A 12,336-nucleotide genomic window follows, 5' to 3' on the forward strand; every position below is an offset into this window, starting at 1 on the left:
GCACACTGCCACCAGCAGGTAGCGGTGCAGTCCACAACGGGGTAATTCAGTAAAGTCCACGACAAGATCTTCCATAGGTGCAGTTCCACTGTGCTGAATCCCTGGGGGAGCCAGTGGTCCGGCTCTGGGATTATTATTTTTTTTGACACAGCAGGCATTTCCTGGAGATCTGGGCTGCCAGTTGGTAAAGGTGGGCTATATAGAAGCATTTTTCCAGCTGCTTGGTTGTAGCATCTGGTCCTATGTGGGTTGAATCATGGTATCTCTGAGTAACCTGCCGAGAAAGGGACTCTGGAATCCATATCCTGTCATCAGGGGTAAGGTACCATCCTTCATTGGACAACGTCAACCCCTGAGTGTCTGCAGTGTCCCTTTCCTGCTTCGTATAAGCTGGCTTGTCAGTAGTGCTTAAAATCTCTTCTGGGACCAGTGCTCCAATAACCGAGGCGGGGGCCAGTTCTTGGGCTGCTTCCTTGGCTACTCTGTCTGCCAATCGGTTTCCTCTGGCCACTTCCCCTGGTCCAGTCTTGTGTCCATAACAATGGATAACTGCCACTGCCTCAGGCTCCCATACAGCATCCAGAAGGTTCAATAAGGCTTGAGGGTGGGCCACCTGGCTCCCTCTGGAGGTAAGCAAACCTCTTTCTTTCCATAAGGCTCCATGGGCATGTAAAGTCAGGAATGCATACTTAGAATCTGTATAAATGTTTATCTTCTGTCCCTTTGCCAGGCTCAGGGCTCTGGTAAGCGCAGTTAACTCTGCCAGCTGGGCCGATGTTCCAGGTGGGAGTGTCTTTGCTTCGATCACCTGGTCTTCTAGGGCTACCACTGCATAGCCTGCTTTCCGCTGTCCAGTCTCAACAAAGCTGCTTCCATCTACAAACCATGAAGGCCAGTGGGGGTTTGCCTCATCTTTTAGGTCAGGTCTGCTGGAATATACTTCATCCATCACTTCAATGCAATCGTGCATCTGCTCCTCACCTTCTCCTACCGGCAACAGGGCGGTGGTAACCTGGAACTTCAAACGCGGGTGCAACAATAGCATCTGGCACTTTCTCATTTTTGCTTGGGAGAGGAAATAGGTACCCTTCATGTCAAGCAGAGCTGGGACTGCATGCGGGGTCACACAAACAGTGTCTTGGCCAAAAGTAAATTTGTCTGCTTTGTGCAGTAGGGTGGCTACTGCCACTACTGCTCTCATGCATGGCGGTAAACCTTGTTCTGTAGGCGTCAGGCGCTCAGATAGATATGCCACGGGCTGCTGCCAGCTTCCCAATTTTTGGCATAGCACTCCCTTTGCTGTTCCCTGGTCTTCATCCACAAACAGGGAGAAAGGCTTCTCAGGATTTGGGATGCCCAGCGCTGGTGCTTGCTGCAATGCCTTTTTCAAATCCTTGAAGGCATGCTGTTGCTCTTTCCTAAGCGGCCTCGCCCTCCTCTTCTTCTCCTAACGGTGGACCTCCCGTCTTCAGGGCCATCAACTTCTCTGCCTGGTACTTCTCCCTCTTTTTTTTTTTTTCTGGGTCTCTTTTTCCTCTGATTATAAGTGGTTTGGGCTATTTTGCCCTTCAATGATCTGATAATCCCAATTCAGTGTATTTTCAGGATATCCTGCTGCAACAGCTTGATCTCCTGCCCCCTGCGCTCTCATGTGTGCTCGGGCTTCAGCATGAATTCGCCTATCCTCCTCTGTAGCTAGCAGGGCATCCATCAAATATTACACATCCTCAAACAGCTTAATGATTTTGGCAGGGTTTTCTTCAAATGAAGGGTTTTGGTTCTTCCAATTACAAACATCTGCACTAGAGAAGGGGACATGTTGAACTGTATGAGTTCTATTGGGCACCACCCCATCAGGTCCCGCGGGGGCCGGAGGGTCATACACTCTATGGAGAGGCATCACTCTGGCCGCGCCCTTCTCCTGTGCTTTATGTGCCCTATGGCGGGTCACTCTTTTCACTGCCTTCCCCACTCCTTCTGCCACTTTCTTCTCTGTTCCCCTATACATCCCGCTGTTTTTAACATATGGGGACTGACGTCCACTTCTCATAAAGTTCCACATACTTTGTCAAACATTCTGCCTGTTCCTCTGTTCATATCTTTTCATCACTTGTCAACTTAATCAATCTTCCTACAAATGCCTCATCCTCATCATCCTCTTCTTGTTCCTCCCTTTCTCCATCTTCGCCCAGGTTTAACAATGCATTGTCCACGGGATTGGGACTGGGCCATCTGCTCCCTGTGGCGTGGGTGGTGCCAGGGCTGTTGCCGGGGCATGAGGCGGTGGGGGCATCAAAACTATTATCTTCTTCCCTCTCTGAATCCTGGAGGACTGGGGGTTGTCCTCCTGTCTTCCTGACTGAGCAGATACGGCTGCCTGAGACTTTTTGGCAGCATGATTTCAGCCAGGGGGGGGGGGGTTCTTTTCCACATTGGTCTTCCATGTGGAAATGTAGGGGATTTAATCAGAACGGACATTCAAAATGTTCTGATATAATGGATTAATGAGTTACAAATCAAGGGTCCCGGTGGACGGCCAATTTGTTATTTTGGGGTGGGCCAATCTAATTTACACAATATCCTCATCCTCCCCTCTCATCAGCTTGGATCTCCAAAAGCATTTCAAAGGGGTACTTTTACTTTGGCCAGAACCCATTTCTTCCAGATACTCTGCTCCCATTCACAATAAAAATTCTCTCACACTTCACACACAACAGACCTGCCAGAAAATGCACAACCCTGCAATCACCCAAGGGGAACGCTAAGCCCCAACCTTCACACTTAACAACAATTCAGTCACTGGAGTATCTGACATGCAACATAGCAACATACAACATACAAATCACATCAATATAATTTCAACATGTAACACACTAAACACACCAAAATAACCTCAGCATGCAATACACAAAACACACCAAAATAACCTCAGCATGCAATACACAAAACACACCAAAATAACCTCAGCATGCAATACACAAAACACACCAAAATAACCTCAGCATGCAATACACAAAACACACCAAAATAATTTTCCCTCCTTCTTCTGTTCCAAATTTTTGCTGGTGGCACTCTCCTGCACAACCAGTCCCCTTTATTATTCCTGGTGGCTGGCACTCTACTGCGCAACCAATCCCCTTTATTATTCCTGGTGGCTGGCACTCTACTGCGCAACCAATCCCCTTTATTATTGGTGGCATACCTCTGCCACGCCCTTTTTTTCCCTTCCTGGCTGCACTCTACTGCATAACCAGGTGAGGCTGATCAGGCCTCGCCCTTTCCGTCGGGCTGCCCTTTCCGTCGGGCTTACCTTTTCCGCTGCGGATTCCCTTCCCCTCGGCGCCGTCCTCTTTCCTCCCTCGACCTGGGTCCTTGCTCCGGAGCGGTGTGGCTGGCTCCCCCCACAAATTGGCAGGGTGCGCGTGGAGCCTGCAATCGCCGATCCGAGCTGTCCACCGAGGTCGAGCCTGGCTCTCCCCAGCCCTCTGAGGTGGGGCAGATTCCCGGTCAGGGAACCAAGATGTAGGCTGAGCCTAGTCCATGCCAGGGAATGTTAGCCCGCGTCCCCAGATCCAGAGAGAGAGCAAAAGTAAGCACCAGGAAAGATTCTTCTTTGGAGGAAAGCAGTTTATTCTTTGTGCACAGAGAGACAGCCAGCAGAATCACGTCTGAGACTGGCTGCCCAGAAATACGCCTCTGCAGAGTTTCTTATACCTTGAGGAAACTCCCTCCCTCCAGACTGCCAACATATAAAACAATAAGTCTATTTTGCTAGCCCTCTAAGCAGCCCCCTCCTTATTTTACCTAAGCGCCCTGCATTGTCTCCTGTGCTATCTTGTATTCCTAAAATAGAAAGCGAGAGGCCTCTGGCTTACAGGTCTGGTTATTTCTGGCTTACAGTTTTACAGAGTACATTGAGAGAAACTTCTTTGTGTGTTTCTTATCTTACATTCCTAGGGGCCTCTTTTGCAGGTCTGGCTATTTTGCAGGTCTGGCTATCTCTTGCTAGCGGCTAGCTGACCTCGCATTCCTAAAATAAGAGCAAGCGAGGGGCCCTCTTTTGCAGGAGTAAAATTAGCTCAGAAATTTACTTCCAAGGTAGAGAGAATATAGAAGATCCTTCCCAGGCACAAGGTAGAGAGCATAGGTGCAGATTTCTTTTCCCATCTCCCTATACTTATATAAACATTTAAAATTGCCTTCCCTGGCGCTCAAGACCACCCCCAGATACATCATACCTGCATCACAGAAATGGCGGTCTACAACAGAAATCTGAGTGTGTTGTTTATCTCCTATCTGGCAGGTTACCTGTTAATGGTCACTTGATTGGATACCCTGGGGAGCCTGGCCAGTCTTTTGTAATGGCTCATCCTATTCATACACAGACATACCCTTAAGACTGGATTTGTGAACGAAAAGACAATGGGGAGGCTTTTTCATTTTCCTTCAACCTTGCAGACAAATATTTGAGGTCAATTTGGGAGGGACAAAATGGTTTCAGGACTTTTGTGTGGGGTTTCAGACATGTGGTTTATATATGCAGTTATGAATATATATATATATATATATATATATGACCTTAATTTCCTTTGGACCATATCAGTGAGGCTGAGAGTGGAGTTTTGTTGTCTGGGCAACCCAGGACCTCCATACACACTGCCCAGGCTTGTGTCCCAGAGGGGTCACTTCTGTGCTACTAACGCAGCAGTTTTACTTCACCTCCAGAGGCACACTCCATTGTTTCTCAAGACAGGGGCCAACAATATCACCTGGGGGATATGTGTGTGTATAAATATGCCTGTATTAGTGAGCATACAGAAATACATTGCATTAGGAGAAAATGCTTGCGAAAATGTGCATACAGTATTTGTCAAACCTTCATTCAAAAATATGCTGATTAGGGAAAACCCCTGCTAAAAAATGGGAAAAAAAATGATTATTATTTCTTTTCTTTCAAAAAAAAAAAAAAGGATCTGCAGATTGCTGGGAAATGTGGAGAACTGAATTTTAGATTAGGGAACTGAGAAATAGTGAGAAACCATTTGCCAATCCCTACCTGTAACAAAGTCTAAGCAGATGCTAACTGAAACAGACACATATTCTCTCCCTGTCCACTTACCTTCCTTTCCTTTCTTTCCCTTGTAGTAAATTTAAGACTGTAAGCTCCCTGGGGCAGGGATCCATATCTCTTGTGCTCTCTAATGCGGCCTGTGTGCTGACAGCACTGAGTAAATATGCCGGAAGTGAGTTTCCTTGGCGGGGTGTGTGGAATGCTTCTACAGCGCTGCAAGCTCTCAGCCACTAAGCCACAGTACTACAAGCTTAATCCTATTAAACCCTTGCGCCAAAGGAAATTGCTCCAGGCTAAGAGGTTTGCTTTGCTACAATACGCATCTCTGATCACTGAGACAATTTCTGGAGGGCATCAGCACTACTTGAAATTAAGCCTAGTTCAGTGCTTTTTCTGTTGTTTCATGTGAATCAATTCTCACAAGCTTTCTTCTTCTTCTTTTTAAGTGTTATGTTGGGGGTTTTCGACTTCTTGCAAGCCTGCAAACAGTTTATTGCTCTGCAAGCAGGAATTGAGCTGTCATAGATAGTGCTGGTATTTGTATAAGGAAAGATATATAGCCTCCCTTGGCTTGGAAGCTGAGTTCTCCGGCTAGGGGGCCTGGCTGAAGAGAGATAAGGCGAGGGCCTCCTTTTCTTAATGGCCACTAGTTAAGTTAAAACTGAATAAACAAATTAAAAAACCAGCTATTTCCCACCGGGGAAACAAACAGAACTGAAAAAAGGAAGGCACCACCATGGCCTGGTGCAGTTCAGTCGTGTTTCATCTGGAACCAAGAGTCTTAAGTTTGCAGAGGAAGGAGAGGATGGTCAAAGTGTGCAGATGTCAACTGAGGTCAACACAAGAACCCCCTGCTGGATTGTACCCATGGCCCATCTGGTCCAGCAGCCTGCTCTCAAAGTGGCCAAACAGAAGCCTAGGGGAAGCATTCAAGCAGGGCCAGTTGAAGATATTTTGCCACCGGAGGCAAAATAGAAAATGGTGCCTCCCTCCCCTGCTGTTGCTGCCTGAGGCAACCAGAGGCAGCCAAGGGAAGCCCAGGTGCACTGAAGGTGGTGGGAGAAAAATAAGGAGGCCAAAGAGAAGCAGGCAGCAGCAGGTCTCCCCTCTCTTCCCAGGAGGTGGCCACAGGTGACAAGCACAAGAGAAGGAGGCCATCAGTCAGTGGCTTGCAGTGAAATTTTTCATAGGGGAACAGTAAGGGCCAGAGGGCAATTGGGGGGTTGACATCATACACGTGACGTCATGATGTCCTGACATCACGCATGTGAGCATCGTGCCTCCCTCCCTAAGCTGGGCAGAACCTTAGGGGCACATTTAGGGGACTGGTCTAGTTCCCCTACTTCATTGTGAGCAGTGCAATGCTATGGAGCATGGCTCTGTCGCCTCTCCCTGCCGCCTGAGGTGGCTAATGAGCAGGCCGGCCCTGATTTGAGCGCAACAGCAACTCTTCCCCACTTGCCATTCTCAGCAACAGGTGTTTAGAAACCTACTGCCTCTGGGGGAACATAGCCATTGATACCCTGGGCAGCGCTTGGGGGAGGGAAGAGAAAGCCACAGAGTCAATCTAAGTTATCTCATGCAAAGAGAACCTGGTGGAGTCCCCAGAGTAAACATCTGTGAGCCCTTGGGGGTCTGCAGGTGCCGAGTTGAGAACCCCAACTTGGCAGTTATCCAGCCAACATGTTATTGGGGCATGGATAACTGTGGCTAGGGAGCCAGTGTGGTGTAGTGGTTAAGAGTGATAGACTCACAATCTGGAGAACCGGGTTCGCGTCTCCGCTCCTCCACATGCAGCTGCTGGGTGACCTTGGGCCAGTCACACTTCTTTGAGGTCTCTCAGCCCCACTCACCTCACAGAGTGTTTGTTGTGGGGGAGGAAGGGTAAGGAGAATGTTAGCCGCTTTGAGACTCCTTCGGGTAGTGATAAAGCGGGATATCAAATCCAAACTCTTCTACTAGATCATCTCCCTAAGGACACAGGGAGAACCCTGCTAGATCTGGCGCAAGGGCCCACCTAGTCCAGCCTCCTGTCATTATGGTGGCCTTCCAGATGTGTGTAGGAATCCCCCATAAAACAGCACTCTCCCTGCTTTCGATTCCCAGCAACTAGCATTTGGAGGCGGACTGTGTCTTCCCAAAAAGAATTATTGGAGGGAGGGTTTTTTGTTTTTTTACCAGGGAGTGATGTGAAACAGAAGACGGGGACAGCTGGAGCAGATGGCCGTTACATCGAAACGTCTGCTGCCCAAGCTCAGGTTATGGAAACACTGAGAGCCCAGGGAGTGAGTAAGTGCTGGAAGCACAGTCAGAGGGATTTGCAAATAGCCATGTGGCTAATTGATTTGATCTCGGGGCTTGTTGCCTCTTGCCTCCTCCAAACGGTGGTTCTTTAATGAGGCCCGCTGACTAATTGGCACTCGTTAATGGGACCGTGACTGCCAGTTGCTCCAGGCCCTGTTTTGCTGCTCTGCATGATCACGGACGCCTCGCTTATGAATAGGCATCCTTCTGAACATTCCCGCCATACCTGGGGGTAACAATTATCCCGAGTTCTCATGCACTGATCAGGCGCTGCCTCTCTACTGTTCTCTGGCTCATCGGGGCGCCTCCCTGGGCCCTGCATAAAAGCAGAGAGGGGCCAGTCCATAAGGATAGTGCTGAAGCTCAGACCTGAGAATGTCCCACCCTGTTGCTGTGCTTTATTCAAAGGCCTTACCATGTGTGGGGAGAGGGGGGAAGGAGCTCATTGGTAGGGATGGAGAGATCTGTCAGCTGTGGTTCTCATGCCCACCCGCCAAAAAAACGTAAATTCTTTACACTTCCACAGAACTCATAATTATAAAATATCCTTATGGGAAATCCATCAGTGTTTCGGTTCAAATTTTCCCTACCATACATATTTTTGTATACAGTTTGTTTGTTTTGATTTGTAGACAACCCTTCCTCTGAAGATCACAGAGTGGTTCATTCACAACATAAAACACAATAATAATAATAAAAACCTACACAATAATAATACAGTGGTACCTCAGGTTAAGAACTTAATTCGTTCTGGAGGTCCGTTCTTAACCTGAAACTGTTCTTAACCTGAGGTACCACTTTAGCGAATGGGGCCTCCCACTGGCACCGCACAATTTCTGTTCTCATCCTGAAGCAAAGTTCTTAGCCCGAGGTACCATTTCTGGGTTAGCGGAGTCTGTAACCTGAAGCGTCTGAAACCCGAGGGAAATTGTGCTCCTGTGGCGTGGCAGCAGCAGGAGGCCCCATTAGCTAAAGTGGTGCTTCAGGTTAAGAACAGTTTCAGGTTAAGAACGGACCTCCGGAACGAATTAAATACTTAACCACTGTATAAATACAAGGTACCACTGTATGTGCGTTCTCCTACACACGAGTTGGTTGGGGTACTGCTCTGCAAAATTATGAGAAGGGTGAATTTCAACAGATGTTCAGGTTTTAGTTCCAGTATTGGCTCAAGAAATGAGAGTTAGGTAAGGTAAAGGGACCCCTGTCATTAGGTCCAGTTGTGGGGTTGCGGCACTCATCTCGCTTTCTTGGCCGAGGGAGCCAGCATACAGCTTCCGGGTCATGTGGCCAGCATGACTACGCCGCTTCTGGCGAACCAGAGCAGCGCACGGAAACGCCGTTTACCTTCCCGCCGGAGCGGTACCTATTTATCTACTTGCACTCTGACGTGTTTTCGAACTGCTAGGTGGGCAGGAGCAGGGATCGGACAACAGGAGCTCACCCCGTCATGGGGATTTGAACTGCCAACCTTCTGATCTGCAAGTCCTAGGCTCTGTGGTTTAACCCACAGCGCTGCCCGCGTCCCTGAGAGTTAGGGAGCTTCTCATTAAAATGCAAACAAACTCAAATGTCTCAATACCAGCATGGGTTTGACCAAACTGCGGGAGGTAGTGGAGGACAGAGGTGCCTGGCGTGCTCTGGTCCATGGGGTCACGAAGAGTCGGACACCTCTAAACGACTAAACAACAACAACAACCACTGTAAATTGTTTTAAAGTGCTTTTAACCTTGAGTTTTAATGTTGCAACCCACCCTGGGACTTTAGGTGAAGGGTGGGTAAATAATAATAATAATAATAATAATAATAATAATAATAATAATAGGGTTCCTGCTGTGTCTCTGCATGAGTATCTGATCTGAATTTATTTCGACTGATTAGAAAGAGTGAGTTTTATTGATGACGTTAAAGGAGGTGGTTGCACAGAGTCTGCTTGGAGGGCCGGCAGTTCCCCAGCTCCTAAGTTAGATGGATCAGTGCTTTGAAATTCTGAATAAGGCTGCTGTTTCCTTTGCTCTCAAGCTGTGCCTCGATCATTGCCTCCTGACCAGTAATTGCGTGGGAAAAGAACCTGACATCAACCCTGGGAGAATGGTTGCTATTCCTGTAATTGGGAAGCAGAGCCGTGACTAATGAGTCACCTGGCTCTGAAGGGTGACATCACTCGCCTTGCACCTTTCAGCCCATTATAATAGTTACATAATCGTTTAGGGCAGCCTCCCAGACCAGGAGCCGGAAATGAAGACTGGCCAAAGAGTGTGTAATGGGAGGAGGAGCAGGATCCAAAAGCTGGCATGTGCTCAGATTAACCAAGGCTTGGAGTAGGGTGTCCACTGATCTTTCGTGATACCTGCTTGCAGAATCGCTGACTCAACCTTCTTGACATTGAGCCACATAAGCAGGAAACGAGTAAAAGGAAAACAAGCCACCCTTCCAAGTACAAACACACTGGCTTTTCTTTCAAAGCGTTATATAAGAGTTCCTCTGAACATGGGCAGAATGCCTTTCCCCAGCCTGAGACATTGCAGCATATTCTCACATAATTAGGGACCTAGGATTTCCTTCCAGGTGTGTTAGTACAGTGGAGTGCAGGCCATAATAATAATAATAATAATAATAATAATAATAATAATAATAGTTTATTTATACCCTACCCACCTGGCTGGGTTTCCCCAGCCATTCTGGGCGGCTTCCAACAAAAGATTAAAAATACATTAAAACAACAGTCATTAAAAACTTCCCTAAGCAGGGCTGCCTTCAGATGTCTTCTAAATATCAGATACTGTTTATTTCTTTGACATCTGATGGGAGGGCGTTCCACAGGGCATGACAATAAAGCAGTATACAGATTTTAAAAACAGGTTTTAAAAAATGAGATTGATATGCATCTTAATAGGCAGTTTTTCCTTTTCAAAGTAATGCATATTTTGAGCAGTGGATTTTATGTATACTTGAGTTACCTTTTTAGGTCAACTTGCTTTTAACTTCTGATTTTTATTGAAAATCCTGGTGTGTATTTTATGTTTTGTGTAAACTGATTAGCCGTTTCTAATAATTTAAAAAACAAACAGACACGACCTTCAGCTCCAGGCAGCATGGCCAATGATTAACAAGGATAGTTTTTGTGGTCTAGTTTCCCCGCCCCCATCCCTGAACTTTAGTTTTGTATTTTCAGCAGCTCAGCTATGTCTTTGCTGGACTACAGCTCCCATCACTGCTGACTATTGGTTATGTGGGCTGGTGCTGAAGGGGTTTTCCAGCAACATCTGGAGGGCCACAGATTCCCCACCATGGCTTTCGACAAACAGCTGGTTTCCTCTGGCCCACACCAGTTCTGAGCCAGCTGTTAGCCACTGGCTGGAAGGCACACAAGATAACCTCAGTAGATGTTAACTCAGGCCCAAATAAACTACAATATAAACAAAGGTGTAGTGTCAGATTTCCTTTTCAGATCACATTTATTATTGTTGCTGTTACTGTATTTATTAGCTAATAATGGTTTGGGGAAAATATTAACGTGTAGCAGGTAGAGAAAATAAAACAGGACCGAGTAAAATGAATTTATGCAAATCTGAATGAAATTATGTAAAACCTAATTGAATAAAGACGTAAAACGAAATCTTGAATGTCCCTGACAAGGCACAGCAGCCTCTCTTTAAGAACTGTGTTTTCTTTTTAAGAGCTTTCTCCTCTTATCTGTTAAACTGCAGAAAATGCATAGCCTTCACAGTTGAATGTTTATTTTGTCCGCCTGGTAGATAAATTGGAGACTCGTGATCAGATCCCCCCATAAAAATTGTCCTAAGTATTGCTCTCCCAATGCAATATATTCCTCTCACTGTGTTATTGTTGTGTGTGTGTCTGAGCCCAATTTTTGCATTGTGCAATTTTTCTTGTGAAAACTGTGCTTTGTGGAACATGGGGGAGGGGGGGAAGTGCTAAAGTGAAAAGTGCTAAAAGCAGGCATGGATAACTCAAAAAAGTTGGCATTGAAATACAATGCAAAAGTTCTATTCTCCTTATACCAGGATATTGGCAAAGACAGAACCTCAGAGGACGGCTTGAATTAGCCAGACAGTTCAGAGTTTCTTCGCTACATTTCTTCTAAGTGACTGGAAGGAGATCTGTGATGAAAGCCAACTCCTGCTCCTCTTTGGAGACTGCCTTGCCTTGCCTGGTGACGAATCACTCCTGGCATTCCTAGAGTGGCTTCTGTGGGAGAGGCACGTGCCATCGTGTGTGAGATGGATCTGATACTCCCCTCCAGGCAACCAGACCCTGGACCACATCCAGACTTTCCTGCACATGTCATTTGCATATGGATCAGGAGCAGAAAGCCGAAGCATGAACACAGCAGACATGTTTAAAAAGTGCACACACACGAGTAACTTGTGTCTGTTCTTCCAGCCCCTGATCACATGAAGCAGAAAACCCTTAGTGCATTAAAACAGCTAACGTTCCTTTATTTATTTACTTGCCAGCTTGCTTTATTTTTTATTCAATTGCTTTTTAAATATATGTTTTATTGATTTGTTAGCAACAGTAAAAAAGTGCAACCAGGACAAAGAATTAAAAATTTAAACCACACAGTTAAACCACACAGTAGGACAAAAGTACACAGATGCAGCTCAGCTCCAAAGGGATAACGAAGCAGTACCTCATACGAAGGTTCCCTTTGCAAATAATAAAGATATATCAGAAGTATTCTCCACCTGCCGATTCTATCATTATTGAAAGCAGAGGTTCTATATCATCTTAAATGAGCCAGACAGTTGCATATACTGGTGGGACTGAACTGGGTTTGTTTACAACCATTTTACACTTTCAAGCTCTGGAAAGTGGGGTGCGGGGGGGAAAGAGAAAAAATGTAGCCTAGATCTTCACCTTGGGTTAAACAAAAGTGTCTCCAACTGATTTTGCCAAACCTGTGCCGATACAGATGCCGTTTGGAACAAGGTCTG

This window comes from Podarcis muralis, chromosome 7 (assembly GCF_964188315.1).
Source record: "Podarcis muralis chromosome 7, rPodMur119.hap1.1, whole genome shotgun sequence".
NCBI classification, from domain to species: domain Eukaryota; kingdom Metazoa; phylum Chordata; class Lepidosauria; order Squamata; family Lacertidae; genus Podarcis; species Podarcis muralis.